General features: G+C 54.5%; 1 protein-coding gene across 4 annotated transcripts in view; it reads right to left on the minus strand.

The window, feature by feature from the left end:
• Positions 1–20,578, minus strand: part of LOC123036804 (LIM domain containing preferred translocation partner in lipoma) — a 221,842-nt gene that overhangs the window by 145,677 nt on the left and 55,587 nt on the right. The window contains exon 1 of one of the 4 annotated variants that reach the window (XM_044456250.1): positions 19,130–20,317. The exons of the other annotated variants lie outside the window; for them this stretch is intronic. The gene's annotated coding sequence lies outside the window, so the exon portion shown is untranslated. Of the gene's footprint in view, positions 1–19,129; positions 20,318–20,578 lie in introns of those variants that run through there. 4 annotated transcript variants of the gene reach the window in all.

Here is a 20,578-nt window from a genome sequence, read left to right on the forward strand (position 1 = left end):
CTGCAGAGGGGACCGGATTTGTCCTTGGGCTGCAGAGAGTCTCTCCCTCCCTCCCTCCCTCCATCCCTCCCCGTATGGAGTAGCTTTTGTGGCAGACGTCACATGAGCTGCGCATGCCCACGGCACGGGTGCTTTCGCACCACCCCAAAGGTGCCTGCTTTTATGCCCGCCGTTATGTTTACGGTAGAAATGAATAGCGCGCCCAGCTGCAGATGGAGAGAGGAGGCCGAAGGGATGCTGGGTGGCTTGAGGCCTCTGCAAACGCTACACACAGCAGTGTGCAGGCGGGGGGGGGGGGGGGTGATGGGGTCTCTGTGCGCATCTGCGCACAGTAGGGTACACCTGGGCTACCTGCCCAGATTTCTAATTCCTGGCCCGGGAAGCCCGGGCATAGCCGCGATGCAGTTCTGTGGGCACCGGGCTCCGTGCCGAACTCTTTGCAAGCTCAAAGCAGAAGAAAAAGGCTTCCGGGATGCACCCCTTTTGATTTTTCAGCACCCCACAGTCCTGTTCTTTTTATTCATGTGCTGTGCTTTTAAAGTGTTCAGTAACCAGAGTCTCTAAGTGAGGAACAATGCAAGAAAAACTTGCACTAAAACTGGGGGCAAAACCAAAACGAATCCCTAACTCAATCGTTTAAAAGGCCAGGGAATGGAGTGGACTTCGACCGGTTCCAGAAAGGACCTAGCATAGGCCCTGTTAAGGCTCTTGGGGAACAGCCTTCCACGGACGGGGAGCCACCACCGGAACGCACATTACTCCTGTGGCCAGGGATGAATGAGAAATTCATTCAGTTCATTTTTTATCTGGATTTATCTAGTTCTCACTTTCCAGACCAAACACTGATTTGGACACGATCTGCAGTCCATAATTTCTGACCTTTGCAATGGGATCTTTAGACCAAAACTGTGTTCAGTAGCATGCATGCATTTTAAAGGTGCATGTGATGAATATCCAGGTTTTTAGAATTGCATTGCATTTATATCCTGCCTTTTTTCCCTTTGGAGAGGAATTTCACAGCTGTACACAGTGGATGCATATATTTGGGGAAACAGGCACAGAATTTCATGGAGAAAGAAAAAAGCTCACAATCTGAAACAGATCTAGGTCTTTGCAATCTTCAGGAATAGAAGTCTGGCAGGTGCAGGAAGACCCGGCGATTTCCTCCCATGCCAAAAATGTAGCATTTGGTACAAGTGAATCTCCTGCCCCCATGAAGCCCCCGCTAAGCACTGAAGAAGCCACGACTTACGAGCTGCAGCCCAAGAACATTCAAAGCCCAGAAAACGAATTCCGGCAACCCAACAACCTGCCGTGGTTTCCCTTCATGGGTTGTTTGTGGTGAGCACCCCAAACCCCACCTTTCAATAACAACCCACAGCTTAGCGATGACCCACGTTCGACCCATCCTCAAGAGGCAGGTGAAGGATGCCGGGCTTTCCACCTGCTTGTTGTGGCCACCGCTTGCCGCCTGGGCAAGAGCCGCCGCAGCAGGGCCAGGAGCTGCAGAGGGTCGGCACGCAGGGGCCAGGCGGTCCCACCCTCTGCGGCCCACGAGGAAGGCCACCTGGAGGAAGACTGGCGGGGCCGGCGGCACCGGAGGAGTGTCTCCCTCCCCTGCATGGCTGGCCGGGGGGCTCGGGCGCTGCCCCTCGGCCCACAAAGGTCAGAGATCGCGGCTGGCAGGGCAAAGCTACACGGCAAAGGCGGCGCAGACAGAAAGGGGGGGCAGGAGCACGCCACACCTGGCCCAGGTGGGCCAAGCCGGCCGTTCTCGGCAGCACCACACCTGCGGGCCCAGCATCTTCGAGCTGAGCTGGCTGCTGGAGACTGGGAGGCAGGGAGGGGAGCGCCAGGACGTGGTCTGGTTTTCGCCCCTTCCTCGCAGGATGCCGCTCCAAGCATTTATATTTAAACGCTCTGGGTAATAACTCTCTGAGTCACATTCATCAAAGTGGAGCGAAGGCAAATGGGCTCGAATCACAGGTTGGCCGCGTTAATTGCAGCGCTGCAAGTCTGCTCTCCCGCGTGGGGGTGGGGGGCCTGGCGCTTCCGCTCTCCGGTCGCAACGACTTCTTCAGCCCGGCCTGCACGACGCGAGACGCATGGGGAGGGCGATGCACGTGCCCCCTCTGCATTCTACTCTCGGCACGCTTTTTCTGCACCGCTTCAGGTGGGACAGCCAAGTGCCAGCCTCTTCTCAACAGCCCTGCGAGGTAGGCCGGGAAGTCAGGCTAGAAGGCGGGGGCCTGGGTCTTCTCGGTTCACTGCTCCCACCACTACACTGCACTGCCTCTCCTCGTTAACCAGCAGTGGCATTCTCCCAGGCACCAGGCAGGATCTCTTCGCCACATGTGGCGGAGATGCTGAACCAGGGAGCTTCTGGCTGCATGGCAGGGGCTCTACCCACTAGACCATGCTCCCTCGAGTATAAGCCTCACCCTGAGCAATTCAGAGGCAGGGCAGTGGGAGAGGCACCTGTCCGAACAGGCTGCTTATCAGCTGCCCGCATTCCTTGCCCAGGAAGCATCCAGGGAAGGCGGGGGGGGGGGGGGGGGGGGGGGCGGGTGGGCAGCGCTCCGGCTGAGGTGCCCGTTCGAGGAGGAGGAGGAGGAGGAGGAGGAAGGGAAAGGGCTCCCTTCCAGGCCAGGCAGACACGCCGCAGAGCCCACCCCACCCCAGCCGCCCCATCCCCTCTGCAGCCATCGCCAAGGTGACTGCGCCACTGCACACCCGCCCGCCCCCATCCAGGTTCCAGGAAAAGCCACTTAACCCCTTTCAAGCGACTTATTCGAATAAGAAAAGGCGATTAATGAGCATGATTCAGCGGCTGGAACCACAAAGCTGCGCTCCTTCCCATGGGGGCGGCGGGGGTGGGGATGCCCAGCCTTGCCAGAGCCGGCCCCTTGGCCCAGCGCCCGCCCCCCCAACCCACCGGCCAGCCCATCCCATCCTCCCCATCCCGGGACAAGACGCGCCGAGTTGCCCCGCCAGCGAAGCCATGTGTGTGCGGAGGGCGAAGGAACGAGCCAACCCAAGCAAGCCTGCTCTCCTGAAGGTCGCGCTCCTCTTCGGGGCTTCGGGCTGCGATCCGGGGGCATGAAGCACGACTGCAGAGGAACCCCAAAGATCTCAGCTCAGGGAGGGTGGGAACAAAGGAGGAACAAGATATATAGGGCCTCTTCCCTCTTAGAGCACGAGAACTTGGGAGTTCTCCCCACTACATGGACAGACTGCAGATGGGCTGAGAGCAGCTTTCCCCCAACCTGGCGCCTTCCCTGCTGGCTGGGAATGATGGGAGTTGCAATCCAGCACATCTGGAGGGCACCGGGTTGGGGAACACTGGCCGACAAGCAGCCTTACAGAAATGCACAAAGGGCCATGTTTCAAACACGAATCGCTGTGCCCAGAAGCGGCAAATCCTAAGGGCTAGGCCACGCTGCCTGCCTGCCACGGCGGCCTACCCCAAAACATCTGGCTGACCACAGCTGAGAAAAAGAACAGGGAAGAATTTTCTGGTCCAGTCCACCCAGGTCCTATCTGCCTAGATTCTCACAGCTTCTCCAGAGTTGGAAGAATGCCACCCGAGATCAGCGCTGGAATCACTGAAGCTCAAAATGGTAAATCCCTTATTGGAGTCTCCCCCTCTGCCCCGTGCTCAATGAAGACTCCTCTTCAAGTATCTGCCGTGCGCTAGCAGGCTTGTGCCACCAAGTCTCTTAGCAGAAGCGAGAAAGTTGAAAAGACGCCGAAGAACCGGCACCCACAAGCCAGACATCTGAGAACCACCTCGACATTTGATTAGCACAATATTTCACTCATCCGATCTGCCAAACACGGCGCACCTGGAGGCGAATTCGCAGCCAGAGGTGTTTAGAATCTACTGAGCTTGAAGCTCAGCTTCCTGGCAGGAATAAATGGTTTGGGAGGATGGAGAGCATCCCCCCCCCACCTCTGTACACAGGGGAGGGCACTGGACTCATCCCGGTTGCTATCCGATGCATCTCCAGGTGGGTTCACCCAAGGAGGAATATACAAGCTCATCCTTCGGTGCCTCTTCAGCTGAAGAGTGGCAGCCCCTCTGGACAGCTTGGTGCGACTGAAGGTTCAAGAGGATGGACTGATTATAATAATAATAATAATAATAATAATAATTATTATTATTATTATTATTATTATTATAACATTTCTATGCCGCCCCTTGCCGAAACCTTGGGGCGGATTGATTGATTGATTGGCATGGATTGATTTACATGTATTTATAGGCTGCCTATACTTGCTGAGTGGCCTTCCTCATACCATGGAAAGAACATGCTTACCAAACATTTAGAAAGCTCCCTTCCATCTTCTGCGGTTTCCGAGGTGCCCACGGAAGACTGCAAGTTCGGTTTTTACTTTAGAGATGTGAAAGTGAGCGCCTTTTGCAATACCCGGTAGCTTCTAACAGCCGAGTTTCTGCGTTTGAAACCCAAGGGTTACTGTAAAGGGCTCTCACTTTCTCACTCCCCCATCACTTTCAAAATGATACCAGCTCTGGGTTTCTCTCTTCTCCTCACCCCCCCCCCGCCCCCACCATCGCCACGTTGCAGGTTTTCAGAGGGTGGCTGGCTCCTGACGGGGAAGAGGCTCTCGGCAAGTCGGGAGAGCCACGGCGACAGGAAGTATGACAATGAAACAAGGAAATGGATAAATGAAACACAGACTGCCAACAGGTTGTGGGTCGTGGGGTGCCTCGGAAGGCTCCTCAAAGCGAAGCCCGGTGCAAATTTCTAGGATCCTCGGAATTTAAGGCAAGTACAAGAACGCTCCAGGGCAGGCTCCGGGCCTCCTTCCACGGCCGCAGCACCTCCCCTACAGAAGATGCCCAAACGAGACCCGGAGAGATGCCCCCGTTCCACAGTAGGCCCTGCCCAGGCTCAGGGGAGGCCCTTCTCCAGGTGCTCCTCGGAAGGAGGGGAGGCAGGCGGTGCCTCTTCAGTGGTGGCACCCTAGCTGTGCAACGACCCCACTCTGCCTCTAGGGTGGCCTTTATGGAACCAGGCAAGACCTTTTTAATTTTCCCAGGCATTTTAGCCCCATAACGAAAGGACTACAGCTACCAAGAGAAACTGCATTGATGTCTTTTTCGATCCTTGTACTGCTGCTCGCTTTTTCGCTGCATTGTTTTTCACGTTATTTTTCTTTATTTATTCAGCTTCAATACCACCCGATAGCCTAAGCTCCCTGGGTAGTTTACAACAATCCATTACAAGTACAGTCCAAATTACACCACCTCATAAAAAACTGTAGAAAAAGTTGCCATACGAAATTTAAAACCGAATTTGGACACACAGATCAACATTCCAATGAAGTTTAAAGGTTTCTAATATCATGGTTCACTGTGGGAGTGTTAAGTTTTGTGAGCCACCCAGAGAGCACCATAAGAAATTAATACGCCCTTTTGCTTTCGGGAACGTGCTCCAGGGCTGGATTTATCACTTGAAATGAGCAAAATGGGAGGGGGGAACCCTGCACAGATGAAGCTTATTTTCAGAATGCCTCTGATCCCAAGAAGGGTGGGGAGGGCTTGGTCTTGCACTGGGAAGCGGCACCAGGTGTGTCCAAAGCGGAGCAGAACCCAAGTCCAGGCTCAAAAGCCTCCGCCGGCCTCGAAAGCTTCGATGAGCCCGACCTGTCTTCACAGCCACCCCTTCTCCAGGCTTGCCCTCGCTTGTTACCAGAACCAGAAAAGGAAACTCCCAAGATTAGGAAGTGGTCTCGTGCTGGGCCCAATTTCCTTCCACCTGGCCCAGCCTTCCCCAAAATAGATAGATAGGTAGGTAGGTAGATAGATAGATAGGTCTGTGAGCCGCCCCGAGGCTTCGGCGAATGGGGCGGCATAGAAGTTTCCTAAATAAATAAATAAATAAATAAAATATCCTGCCTTTTTCCTACAAAGGGCTCAAGGCAGCTCACATCATTCTCCTCCTCCATCTCATCCCCACAACAACAACCCTGTGAGGTAGGGTGGGCTGAGAGTCTGTGCCTGGCCCAAAGTCACCCAGTCGGCTCCATGGCTGAGCGGGGACTCGAACCCAGATCGTCTGAGTCCCAGTCCCATGCTCTTAACCACTACACCACACTGGCTCTCAGTGGGGGATGTGTGGGACTCTAACACCCATCAGCCCCAGCCAGGATGCACACTTGTTAGGAATGCCGTGAGTCCTTGTCCAAAGCGTCCAGAGGACCCCAGGCTGAGAGGGCTGGACTACCCCGAACTGTACCCCAGGGCCCCCTCGAGGGCCCCTGGAACCCAGCCCTTTCCACCGGGGAGAACTGCAGTCCGCCCGGCTGCGTCAGCATCTTCTGCCACGGAACCGTGGCCCTGCCTCTCCCAGCCGGAGCCAAGGGCACATAGCCCAGAGTTCCCAAGAGCGGGGCTGGGCCGTTCCACCGTGCGCCAATCTGCCTCTCGGTTTTGTTCCAGAAACCCTCTGGCTTGGCCTTGAACCAAGGATCAAGCCAGGGTTGAGGCCCGCCAGTGGGCTGAGGCCTTGGCGAGCAGCTCGGGGGACCCAGAAAGCCCCACCGAGGACCCCCGGCCAACGGCACGAGGAAGGGGGATCTTTCCCGAGGCCCCTCCAAGTGTCTGCGGCCGATCGGCTTGCGTGGGCACGGCTGCCGCGCAGAGGTCAACTGTCTCCGCTTTTTAATGCAGCACGGGCGGCTCTGCTGATCTAGACGGGGTCCGGAGCCACGCGGCAGAGGTCGCAAGGGGTCTCTCTCATTACTGATCCTCTTAGCCCCGTGGCGCCCTGCCATGAGCTCGTTAGCGGCTCACGGGCCAGGGAGGAAGGGCGGGCCAGCGGTTTTGGCAGCACGTGCAAGCCGGGCCAAGCCCAGCTGCTTAGAGGGCCTTCGGGCCAGTACAGCGGGGTATAAATTTAGTAAATAAATAAACAAGCAAGCCAAGGAGGCCCCTCAAGGACTGCCCAGGGCCGCGGCATGTGGGAGGCTGCCTGCAGGGGCCCGGCATCCAAGGTGCTCCCAGGGACTCCAGAATGGCCATTTCATCCCTGAAATCCTCCACTGGGGAGCTGAGAAGCTGACAAGCAAGCCCCGCTGCGTTGTGTTTGCGTTCGGACAGCAGAGGCTCGGAACAGAGGCTGAAATCAAGGCACCCATCGCACAGCGCATGAGTGGGAGGGACCGTACGGCGGCCAGGCAAGTCTCTGGTTAGCCCTGGCTCGGTGCCACGGATCTGCGCCATACGGAAATCGGCAGGGAAGCCCAGCTTGGGAGACGGGCCAATTCCCAGTTTCGCCACGTAGCCCTCGGTTGCTTTAAAAAGGTGGGAGGAGGCAGCAATGCTTAGAGGACCCCTCGCAGCCACCCCCCCATTCTCTTTACACGTGGCACATGGTCACATCCATCTGCAGAGCGCTCCTCTGGGCACAAGCAAAGCGAACGGCCGAACGAACTTACTGCTGCACGCAAGAGTGGCCCCTGCGGTTGAGAAACAAGGGTCAGGGGCCATATTCAGGAAGCTCGAGAAAGATAACTTCTCGAGAGGGGAAGTCACTTCCCCTGGTTTACATAGTCCCCACCATCCACAGCCAACTCAGCCATGATGGCTGGAGAGGATAGGACCTGTAGTCATGCAGGCTTGGAATTCCAGCTGACTTACCCTCTTCCTTCCCCAGGCGTCGCCAGTTCCCCCTTGCCTACTATATTTAGCTCACGCACCGCAAGATTTCCGAGGGGACTTCCGTAACACAGCTGTGCATCTGCGAAACGTCACCGTCAGGCAAGCATTCACAAGCGAGCAAAACCCAGGACAAGCGTGCCTCTGTCAGGAGTGGAGTTCCACGTGGACAGCACCATTTTTACACATGGGGACCCGGGCATGCACGCGTGCCCAGCCGTGGGCACGCTGGGGATCTGAGGCCAACAGGTGCACCGAAGCGCACTGAAATTCTTCAGGCCGCCGTTGCCAGTGAACAGCAAGAATTCTGGGGTGCGCAGACCCAAGGCCTTGGTCCGCACAAGCCGAGGCTCCAGGTCCCTGTGACCGAAGCTCCGTGACCGGCAAATCTTGGGGAGGCATCCGGGATTCCAGGGAAGAAATAAGAGTGGAATTGAGGATTTTTTTTTGCAGGCAGGCTGCTTTCCCCTTTTGTATTCTGACTGCCAGCAGATGATGGACACTGTTAATTCTGCCTGGGGATAAAACTCGTTAATTTCTCCCTGAGGCCCTTCCAAGAGCAGCATGGAGCATGTGCGGGGAAACCCCGACAACGACAACGAAGCAGCACGTCATCCTTTCACAAGGAGACAAGGCTATGCAACAAGCGTCCAACAACGAAGGCAAGGAGGGAAGTTCTGCAAAGCGCCAAGCAAGTTCAAAGGAAGTGAGGATTAAGGGTGAGAGTCGAAAGGCACAAGGTCTCACTGGAGGAAGGCAGGAGTCCTACACTGTAAATATACAGTTACATCTGAATGACGTTTCCTCATCTTGATGGAATCAGAATATGCTTCTGTGAGCTGATTTTTTTACCGCTGGCTTGGGGGCAACCGTGATCATGGAACCATAAAATAGAAGAGTTGGAAGGGGCCATGAAGGCCATCCAGTCCACCCCCTGCTGTTGCAGGACACCAGTTCATGCCCTCCCACTCAGAGGGCTGCCCAGTTTCTTCTTGAATGTCTCCAGTGTGGGAGAGCCACCGCCTCTCCAGGTAGCCAGTCCCACTGTCCCATTGCTCTGATGGGTGGCAGCAGAAAAAAGCTTAATAGCAACAGGGCCATTGCATTGGGAGAAGAGATGCTTCTCGCGGTAATGTGTGAATGGTGCATCCTGACATTGCCTGCCCAAGCGCTTGGGACAACCGGGCGAGCCCTCGGTTCAGGACAGCAACACGCCAGCTGTGCTGCCAGTTGCGAGCCGTCCAGACAGTGGAGGAACTCACACTGGATCTCCTGGGGAGTGGAGAACTTCCGGTAAAACAAGCACACTGCTCAGTTTTACTTGTGTGTGTGATTTCAGGATGGGCGAATCTCTTCAGTTCAGTTCCGCTCCATTTCGCCAGCCTTAAATTTGTTTCCTTCCACTTCTGTACCAGTTCAAAAACTTGTACACATCTTTGCATGCACTTCTCTAAATATGCATCTCTGTCTACATAGTGTTGCCTAATATGTGAATTTTGCAAGTCACTTTCCCTAAAATGATGCATTTGTATGTGCATCTTTATACACCTTTTTCAGGTTGGCAAATGGAATGTAATATTTGGAAAATGTAAATATCAAAGTATAACTCAGTTTCCATTTGCATACTGGTCCAACCCAGAGTCGGCTGGGCAAGCTGGCATTCAAATGTGAACCAAACAAATTTCTCCCCCATCTCTGGTGTGTGTGAACTTTGCAAGCAGCCTCCTTCGAGGGAAGAAGACACCATGCCCCTCTTATTTCCAACTCTCTTTTTCCTTTAAAGAGAAATGAGATGACATTTAGAAAGAAGAGAAGCTGTTAAGCGAGGTCTCAATGAGGCAACACTCCCTCTTCTATAAAAAGAAGGGAGCAAAACAACTCACATCTGGGGAAAATCAGAAAATGAACCAAAAAATAAATAAATGGAGCCGGCATGGTCTATGCAAAGCAAACACAGGCACAGGTTAATGGCAGAAAGCACTCTCTGCATCTCAGCTGACAAGCTGCGCCCCCCCCCCACCCCCCAGCACACCAAAATCTCTTACTGTGGCCAAGTCAGAGCCCGATCTGAGGACGCCGTGCTTCACTGCAGGGGCTCGGCAGAAGCCCGACTGAAAGGGGACCCAAAGCTCGCATGCGGGACCCCTTTCTGCCCCAGGCTGAAGGCAGTCCTGGAGCAGGGCGTGGGGTCCACACTCGGGGTGCGCTGGTGGGGTGGGCGAAACGGAAAGGGGCAGAGCCAAGCCCACCCACTTACGTGTTTAGATCTCTCCTGCAAGTAACTAAGAGCCCGGAGAGGCATTTCGACATTTTAGCCCCGGGAAGAAAGACACACACTTACAGAGACCCCCAAGCAACCTGCAGTGGAAGGAAATGCAGCTGCCCTCTGTGGCACCCCAGCGGGCTCCCCAGGCCTGAGGTTCCCTGCCCTTGGTTACCCACACAAGTGGGTCGGGGGCTAGGCTGCGGCAACCAGAAAGCCAAGCGCCAGAAGATGGGAAGCCACAAAGCGGGAAGAGAATGATGTGAGCTTCTTTGAGTTCTAGAGAAGAGAAGAGAAGAGAAGAGAAGAGAAGAGAAGAGAAGAGAAGAGAAGAGAAGAGAAGAGACGGCAGGCAGAATCAATCAATCAATCAATCAACCAAATGAATGAATGAATGCGCCCCATGATCCCGCCAAAGGACTGACTTGCTGGTAGCTTGCGGAAAGAGGGTTTCACGACTCAGGACCAAACCCCACAGTCTGTTGATTGCACATTCAGAAGACTCTGCCTCACAGGACTAAGAAGTGCCCTGCTGGATCGGGTCCATCCAGCCCAGCACCCTGCGCGCACAGGGGCCACGAAAAAAGGCTCAAGGTGCCCCTATTCTTCTGGGGGCTTCATGAGCATGAGGGGGCTGACATCCCAGAGGCCCCTTGACAGAAAGCACGGGGCAGCGCGAGAGGGGGGGAAGGGGCCGGACCGCTGGCCCCGGCCCCAGGCAGCCCGCCTCCCAGCTCCACTCCGCCCTCCCGAATCTCAGGCGCCTTTGCCAAGGAGAGACCGACAACGGCCTGCACAGCCGGGCTCCTGTGACGCCAGGGCAGGGAGAGAAGCGCAAAGCCGCCAGAATTGTGGATTCAGTGGCAGTGATGCCAATATCCAACTTGGGTCATGTTTAGCGTGATTTAATTCAGGCTTCTGCAAGGTGTTTTTAAGTTGCAGTCCTCTTTGGGAAGGTCTCCAGGAAAGCCAAAGAGAAACGCCGAGCTCCAAGGCAGGATCTCCTGGACCCCCGGAGAACATCCCTGAGTGGCTGGGTTGAGCATCCGGCCAAAGGGTGGAGGAGACACCAAGAACTTGAAGCCTCTCCTTTAATGTGCACACTCCTGGATCTGTTTTTTGCACACCCGCTCCTCTTCGTGCCCACCCGGCCTTGCTCCGAATGTCAGGGACGGGCTGAGCTGTCTGACTTTTGCAAGGCAGGGAGCCCTGATTTTGTCTCCTGTGCACAGACAGTAAAGAATACTGAATATGCAGATATTTATCCTCTTTCTGTACCGACCAACAGCCGGAGCCTTGTGATGCAGAATGTGAAAGCGCCTCATGAGCAGTGGAAGAATTCAGGAAGCTCTGCTCTCCAGATGAGTAGCCAGTTCTGCGTCTGCAGGGCTGTTGTTCCAATTATGAAATGATGAATCTATTTCAGTTTTAATGGACAGGTTGTGATTGTGAAAGTAATTCTAGATCATCACACTTCCATTTTCCCAGCATTGCACAGAGGACTGGTTTTTACCCTTAGCTATGTGCTGTCTGATGCTCTTCAACTAACACACTGACAGTGTAACTCAGTGCCTGCCTACTTAGAAGTAAATCCAAGTAGCTCTGATGGGAGTTACTCTCAGGTAAGTGGGTTTAGGATCTGAGCCTTGCATTCACGCCATATTTTGCAAAGACTCTTTATTTTGGCTCCCTCATAATTTTAAATTGGCTGCAATTTAATTGCAATTAAATTTGTACTGTTTTTGGTCATTTTTCCTCGATTTCTCCTTGGAGACACCTGTGGGGTCTGATGGGGCTTGTCCTTGAGATGGTACCAAAACCGCTGGGATGGCATGGCTGGAAGGACAAGAAGGTGGCGGCAGCTGCTCATTTTTATGCTGAGGGGCATCCCTTGGGCAAAGGCAGATCTGAATTCAGCAAGTCAACAAAATTAAATTAAATTAAAAAATAAATAATAACATAACAAAATTTAACAAACAAAATAATTAAATTTAATTTAAGATCAAATAAAATATAAATTAACCGATTAAATAAAATTAAATAGATAATAAATAATAAAATTAAATAAAAATAAAAATAAATCATGACACAAGATAATGACAATTTAAAAATGAAATAAAAAATAAGATAAGATAAAAATTTCCCCTCAAATCGGGGAAACCTCCCTGGCTGTTCTGGCAGCTGCACTGAGGGAAGTGAGAGGAGGCAGCAGTGCCACTGAGAGGACCGACTTTTCCTCCTCCCTCCGCAGCCATTTTTCTCGCATGCCTGCTCCCTTGAGGTCCTAGACCTGTGGTCGGGGTCTGTCCTCTTTGAGGACAGGGAGAGAGATACTTTAAATAACCGAGCAGCACAACAACAGAGGAGGCCGCAGTGCATCTGGGGTCTGGACCGAACCCCGAGCGGCGAAGGTGCCGCCGCGCCCGCCATGGGGCTCCTCTGGTTCCCCGCCCTTTGCAAGGACTCCCCACAAGCCCCTCCGGGCCCCGGGCCCACCCCCAGCCCCCCGCCGGCATCCCGATGCCTGCGACTGGCGGTCCCTGGCCTCCGGCACCGTCGCAAGATGGCTGCCAACCCCAGTGGGCATGGCTGCGTAGAAGATGGCGGCCTCAGAAAGGCAGGGCCACAGGGCTCCGAGGCCACGTCGGGATGGGGCACGGAGCGGCTCCCTCGAACCCAGGGAAGGTGGCGCCGGGGGGCTGCATTCAGCTTCACAAGGTGCCGGCCTCCAAGCGGGGTCGCAAGGACCCCCATCATGGCAAGCTGAGACATGAGAGAGAGAGGAGGCGGCGCGGGGGCCCCGGGTGCGGCGAGACCGGCCCCGTGGCACGCTTGGCCGCCCTGCCACAGGCTCCAGATCCTCCAGATTGCGCCTGCCACCCGGCAGCGCCCCTCGCGTGCCCAGCCGGCCTCGACAAATTGGTTTTCGGAGTCCACGCAGCTTCCTGCCCTCGGGCCCGGCCTCTCCGTGGGTGCTAAGTGCTCGGTCGCACACCTCGCGCTGCCCTGCCCTCAGTCTCTCGTCTCACTGCCTGATACATGCGCCAAACTGCGCACCGCTCTGTTCTGCACGCCCAGCTAAGAGGAAGGGAAGGGGAAAGGAGCGAAAGGAGCCCCCGCTCAGAAGCGCCGTTTGGCAGGTGCTCTGCGGTCCCCCAATCAAGCCGCGCACAAGGACTCCAGCCCAGGCGGGGGGCCGCAGCCCCACAGCGGCCTTGCGACGGGGAGGCGATTCTCAGGGAACAAAGCGCGCCCTCGATCTGGGCAATGACCTAATATTAAGGGAAGAAACGGCAGCACGTTAAAATGGGACAGAAATAGGCCGGAATCATAAATTGCCGGCTGAGTCATCCCAGCCTCTGCTCCATGACTATCCAGCTTCCTTTTTTTCTCACTTCTTGGGACTAGATAATGGCTTTTCAACATATATATATATATATTTGAGAGAGAGCAAGAGAGCGCACGCTTATCCAGGGCAGACCGAAAAGGGGGACACACAAAGGAACCATCAAAGCCACACTACTTTGCTTTGAATTTATTTTCCCTTTAAAGAATAAAATATAGCACAATTTTACCCCTCGGATATGAGCAAGGATTCTCTCGCTCCCCTCCTCTCTCATACGCGCCTGCGAGTTACCGAATGCTGCTAGTTCCGGGTGTCCCGCACGGGAGAAGCGATAATCTGCCAGCCGCTCCACAGCCCTGGCTGGGTGATGCTCACAAGCGCTCCGGAGGGCAGAGGCGGCATGCCATGCGCTGGTGGTCTGGGGAATCAGCAGCGGCTTTCCAGCATGCCGTTCCCAAAAAAAGCATAAATGACGAGAAACGTTTTATTCAAACGTTATTTTAATTGCTAATATTATTTATTTATTTTATTCTTTGGCCGGGGTGGCTTAATTTATACTGTTAAATTATTTTGTTTTGTATTATGTTATTTATTTATGATTGTGAGCCGCCCTGAGGCTTCAGCGAATGGGGCGGCATAGAAGTTCCCTAAACAAACAAACAAACACGGGATGGAGAACAATTAACACACTTGTGGGGGGGCAGCCAAGGAGACCCGGCTGTATGCATTTACCCCCCTCCCATTAGATGCAAGGAACGCCCCCCCCCCCGACTCCCACAACCCAAGCAGTACCTGTCAGCATCGTGTGGCATAAAACTCCACAATACTTGCTTCTGCCCGTTTGCAGTCAGGATGGGCAGGAATTTCATTCCTATCCACAAACCCTGCGAATGTTATTCCTTCATGACCTGAACAAGAGCAGGAATGGGATACTTTGGACTTTCCCCCCAATTCTCCACACTTGCGTTTGTGTTCAAAAGTGGACACATGCCCCAAGGAGCACAGGTGCAAGGGAGGACATGAGCATCTCTCTCCAAAATCTACGATTTTGTACTTTAGGTGAAAATGTGGATTCTTGAATGGGAGAACTGACTTTTTTTTTTAAACTTGGAGGACCATGCATTTTAAAAAGTATGTAATTTCTTTCGGCTGGAAAAATGTGCACTTTAGAAATGCACATTTGGTCCAGACAGAATGCAAACTTTTCCTAATTCAAGAAAGCAGCTCATGTTTGGAAATATAAATGAGGCAAAATGAGCATCAAGGAGAAATTTGAGTCATTTGAATGAGCTCAGACACTGCGAGTTTGGACCTGTTCCTAGTCAAGCATCGACTACCGTCAGCCACTGGATGGATCCTAAGACGACGGTTAGGTTTGTCCTGCTATGGCTGGATCAGCCTCATCTCCAGGTTGCCAACGATGGACGGACCCAGCAGCAAGTCAGCACCATGGCGAACGTGACCGAGCAAAGCAGAGATCTGTGGATGGGCCAAAATCGAGAGCGCCCAGATCAAAGTGCAGAGGGAGCGTTCCAGGAGAAGGGCCACAGCGTGGGCAAAGCCAGTGCACAGCACAAGCTCAGTCCAAACAGGTGAGCCGAGCCCAAGTCCACAGGTGAGCAGGACAGAGGGCGTGTCACCAGGTGAGGACCCCGTGCCCCCAGGAGGGCAGGAAGCAGCTTGTCCGGCAAAGCGCAGGCTGGATGTTTCACCTGCTGAAATTCACTGGCCCTTCCAGACTCAACAGCAGAGATCTGGGCAAGCACCAAGCCTCTGAGTCCTCCTCGCGAGGAGCCCTTAACTCGTGAGCAGCCATCCTCCGCAAGCAGCCCCTTCTTCACCTGGCCCCGGTCCTAGCCAGACTCTCAAGATGGGGTGTTCTCGGGGGAGTGTTTGGTGGCTTGCCATGGCCCCCAGCTTCAGAGGCAAAGCCCCCTGCCTCTGGAGAGGGCAGACCTGACGCACCCCCTGGGGGCCCAAGCCAGCCTTCGGGGAAGCCCGTTCCCTGGACCCACGGAGCTCCGAAGGGTCAAGCTCTCATCCTCCAGGGACGGTTCCTCCAGTGGAGACAAGATGCCCAAGGCGATGCGCCACCCATAACAACACATACTTAAAATAAATCTGCAGCATGCAGGGATTTCCCCCCTAAACTGAAGAGCCAAAGGTTGCATTCCCTGGTTCCATCCAGGTGCCTCGGACCACAACTCCTATCACTCCTGGCCAGCGTGGCTGGTGGCCACTTCCCTGCGGATGAGACGCCTGCGCCCCTGAGCCTTCCCTGCACGTCCTCCAGCTTTTAGAATCACAAGAGCGACAAGGCCAGGAATCAAGCCAAAACAAGCCACGTTCACACTCGGCAACGGTCTCCTTTATTCTGGCCAGGTATAAACAGTGCGAGAGTCACCTCCGAAATGCCCCTCCCCCACCCCGGGCACAGCTGCGTTCTCCAACCAAGAACAAATCCAAAAAGCAGGCACTCTGAAACCCCTTCAGTGCACAGACTCTTGGAGCAAGAATTAAAAACAGTAATTCAATGGGGATTACCGGGTCTTCTTGACACTTTCAAGGGCTAAAGAAAAGCCCAGCCTGAAGCCTTAGTTCCCAGCTGCAGGGATCCCTGAAAATGGAAGCTGCTTTTGACCAGAATTTGTTTTCTTGTTGGTATGAAAAGCTGCCCCAGATTCGTTGAATGTTTCCAGCGTGAAGTCTAATTTTCTAAAGAAAGGGGCCTCTGCTCTCTCAGCCGCATGATGAGTCTTTTCTGCTCTCTGGAATTACACATGATGTGGAGGCAAGTTCCTCTATCACCCAGGGCACTCGAGTCCGGCTTATCCCCCAGTCCCAGCTTTAGACCCCCAGACAGATATGTAGCCAACCTACAGGCGTGGGCCGGGGGCCTTTGCTCGTTTTCCAGCCCTTCTGAGAATTCTTGCTGAATCCGGGCAACCAAATGCTTCCTGCCGTTCCCGTGTCCTCTGCGTGGGGACGGCCCGGTCTCAAAGAGCTGCAAAACCTCACTGGTGCGTGGGATTCTCCGTAAAAGCTCCCGCACGCAGAGGGCCGGCGTGGGACTTGACGGAGATGCCAGGGGAGGGATGCGGGCAACTAGCAATGACCGTCGTTCTCCAGAGCAGGTCAAAAAGGCAAGACAATGGTTATTTCAGGGAGTGAGCGGACTGGCCAGGTCCTCTTGCCTTAGCACGGTGGCGCTAAATCAGGGTGCGCTTTTGTGGTCCACTCTCAGCCGCTGGCGAAACAAGCCAGGTCGCCTCCCCCATCGCTGGCACAGAGCACCTGCGCCGCCTCGATGGATCATGCACGCTGCTCCTCAGAGTGGATCCCCTTCTGGAGCCTTCCTCCTGAAACAGGACTTGTGCAGTCTGTCTAAAATGGCTTCTGTGTTGGACTGCAGTTCCCATCGCTGCAGCCACCATGATGACAGGACGTGAGCTCCTTCCGGCCTACTAAGGTGACCATTCCCAAGAGGGGACTCTCTGTTGCAACCCTGCAGGAGTTTACGCCGGGGGAGACACAGCCCCCGTACAGAAAGGCATGGAAGAAGCAGGGGGACAAGAACACAAGTAAAATCCACTGCCAAGACACATTCTGTCGAGGCGCTAAGAGCCATGCATGCTTTCAATTTTTTTTCAGAAAAGAGGCCTGTTAGATGCCCCGAGGAACCGGGTATTTTCCACAGTGATTGTTAACGGATGTTTAACCTTGATGAGTATTTAATAAATATGTTAAACTTAAGATAATTTATGCTCAACAAAGATGATTGCTCAATTCCAGATAGGGGGCCATGTGGAGGTTTTTGACTATAGCACCCATAACTGCTGCCCACTGCCTATGATGGTGGAAGCTGATGGGACTTGGTCCAAAACCACGGGCAGGCGGCTGGATCGTAAGGGCTGGGTGGGAATGTGGAGGTCATGCGGACCCACTCCCCGCTCAGTGCCGGATTTCTGTCCACAAAACTCAGAACTTTTTGGCTGAGCTTTGCTTTAGCATGGCTATTTCCCAAACTCCCTCGTGGAGCATGAGATCAGAAACAAGACGGGGGGTGGTGGGGGTTTCATTTGAAGCAAACCCAAACCCCACAAGCCGTTCTTCTCTTTCCTCCCTTCAGATGCGGATCCCTTCTTTTCCTCCCATTTCTAAAGTCTCTAAAGAAAGTGGCTCATTTGCAAAAGCACAGCCCCTGCGTCAACATAACAACACCATAAACATGGCAGTTTTCAAATGCAGCATGAATAACGCAAACTTCCACAAGTGTGTCTTGTTGGGTTTTCTTCTGGACCATCACCCACCACACACATGCACTCGCCATGCAGTACAAGCGAACAATTTACAATCCCAAATTTAGTACAATAATAAATAAACCTCATCAGATACTAAAGAAAAGGCCAAAATGACAATTTGCCAGAGAAAGCTGCAGCTTGTGTGTGTGTGTATATAGTGTTTCTTGAGAAGCCTAATTATGTTAATAATCCCCAAAGGATGCAAAAGTGAATTGTAACAGATGGAGAACTCAATGGTAAGCTAAACTTACCTGAAAATTGGAATCAAGGACCCTAATTAGTATTTATGGATATGACATTTGAAGCGTACTGCTTAATAGGGAATATATAGAAAATCAATATGTCCTATAAAACATTTCTTGCTTTCCTTCTGTTCCACTCAAGGTAACAAATAACATGTTTGGACACACCTTATACTTTCCTGCCTCTGTGGAGCCCTCCAAGGGGCCGCCGACAGGTTCGCAGGCCAACCAGCAGAGCAGGGATGCTCAGGAAGGGACGGGGGGGTGTCAAAGGAGGGCAAGGGGGGGCCGTCGCCTTGCCCACGAGGAAATGTTCAGAGATAGGAGCGGCCCAGCTCGAGGGCTTGCGCAGGTCTCGCCGGCTGGCTGCTGAAAGGGACGGACTCTGGAGAAGTGCCAGTTGGGTTCAGCCTTCTGGACATGAGCAGAGGCTAAGCGTCTGACTCACTGCAGGGCTTGAGAAGGAGCTTTGCCTTGGAGCTGCGGAGTGCCAATAGGGCCTGCTTTGCAAAGAGGCTGCCTGAGGTTGGGAACTGAAGGGCAAACAGCAGCTTGCAATGCTCACCGACCATTGCTCGCCAAAGCTAACCAGCACCCAAAGAGGGAGCCGGCGCTGAAGTCCACGTGCCATGGCATGAGTCGCAGCACAGCGGGGCATGCCCCGCCACCCGGCTCTCTTGCCCTGCCCTGCCCTGCCCTGTCTAACCCCAGTCTGTCCACACAGATGCGGCCACAACTTCTGAAACTGAAAAGGAGGCGGTCTGACACAGGCACAGCCCATCCCCGTCAACATCCCATCTGCACCTGGAAGCTCCCGAGAGGACCAGCCAGCCGGACGCAAGCGTGTTTGCGCTAAAGCCCACTGGGTCACGGACACCCTGGGGGGCTCAGAACGGAGGAGAGCCTTGCCGCCACTGTTCCCCACGACTGCACGGCCGGCCTGCTCCAAGAACCGTCTGGTCGAGTCCTTCATGACTCAAAAAGTTTCTTCCCTCTTGCTCGGCAAGGTCCCCAAGTTCACGGGATTGAATTAAGAGAATGATTCATCACAAAACGAGGTTTCATGAGCCAAAGGGAGAGGGTGGAATTCAATTTTGGCCTGCCACAGAGAAGTCAGATACGGGGACAGCTTTCTGCTCCCCCCCCCCCCCCCCCCCCCCCCCTCCCCACCCCTTCCCCCCCCCCCCCCCCCCAAAACACCCCCCCAAACCCCCCCCCCCCCCAAAAAGAGCCATTTACGTCACATAACTAATCTCCGATTGAACCCAGGAGATTGTCGAACCTGCTAATTACCTTCCACAGTTCCGGTAAAGAAGCGAGGCTCTGAGGTTCAGCTCTGTGACTAATTTCCTCCGCCGCAAGCAGGATGAGGCAGCGGTGAGAGGCCGGCTGCTTCCCATTGGATTCGGCACTTCACGGGCCCGGCGTGGGGTCTCGCCCACCCGCCGCCTCGCCAGATTGAGGCCGCACTCAGCTTCTGAGAAGAGCTGCGGCACAAAAGGGCCAGTCCACCTGGAAGCACCTGGCTCACTTCTCTGGGCTTCCCGGCCCTCCGCCTGCACCCATCATGAAGCTCGCTGGCAGGGCAGGAAGGAAAGCGCCTGGTTCTCAGCACCCCTACTTACAAGGAGACCATGGCAGGGCGTCCACATAGTCAGTGTGGCCTATTGTCGCTGGGTGCCAACAAGCAGTCTCCGCTGTGTGGAGAGCCTCTCGAGGAGGGCTTCCCAAAATCCTCGTCGGAAGCCACCAGAGCTGGCTTTCCTCTCCCTCTTCTGGCTTTGGCTTTCCCTCGCCTGCTCGTCCGCTTCAGCAAATTTCGCCTTCTCAGGATGGGGTGCTCCAAGGAGGACCGCTTCGGTTTTGCCATTTTTGCTCCCAGGGAAGCTGGCAGCTTGATTTGATCTAGGACCTGCTTGTTCGTCTGTCCGCCCAGGATGATCTCAGTGCTCCGGCACCGTGTTGGGAACAGACACATTTTCTCCGTCAGCCCTGGGACTCGCTCATGCGCAGATTTTGACCCTCCATCCTGTGCCAGGCTACAAGGGGCACGGCTGGAGGCAGGACCACCCACACGATCCTGGGATTTTCTCATGAAGTCGGGCTGCTCAGATGGGGAGGATCCGCTCCCCTCCCAACAAAGGCCCTCCAACACCTCAGGCCTCCAGAGAGACCCCGGACAGCTCATGATTCAGAGGAGTTTCCGGCCTCTTTCTCCGCCCCGGCCAGTCTATGTGCTAAAGAAGGAACGCTGCCCCCAGAAGCAGGCCGAACAATCGAGTGGTCTTCTGCTGAAGCAAACCACGCTGCCATCCAGACCAGTCTTCCCCCAGCTTTCAGCCTTACTGGACTACAACTCCCATAATTCCCAAGCAGGCCAGACCACTGAATGATTAGTCAGATGGAGCCATGGCAGGGCCTTCCTGGTAACCCCCCAGATCCAGACGGAGACCCCAGGCGACATGGATTTGGGCCACTGGCTTAAGGTTTGGCACCCCACATAAAGGACAGAGCAAGGGTCTGTTCGCTGAGCGTAGGCCCCCCCCGCCCCACACAGGGGGCCCCCCCCCCCCCCCCCGCAGCCATGAACGCTGTTGATGCTTCAGCACTGGGAGCAGCAGCAGGACGGCCCACGTGGAGAGCCGCTTGGTTTCCTGAACGAAGGTCGCCCCCCCACCCATGCTCTGCATCCTCTGCTAGCAGCTGCCAAGAAGGGAAGGGGGCGGATGAGGAGGAAGCCAG

This window comes from Varanus komodoensis, unplaced genomic scaffold (genome assembly GCF_004798865.1).
Source record: "Varanus komodoensis strain SLA01 unplaced genomic scaffold, ASM479886v1 scaffold82, whole genome shotgun sequence".
Taxonomy (NCBI): Eukaryota; Metazoa; Chordata; class Lepidosauria; order Squamata; family Varanidae; genus Varanus; species Varanus komodoensis.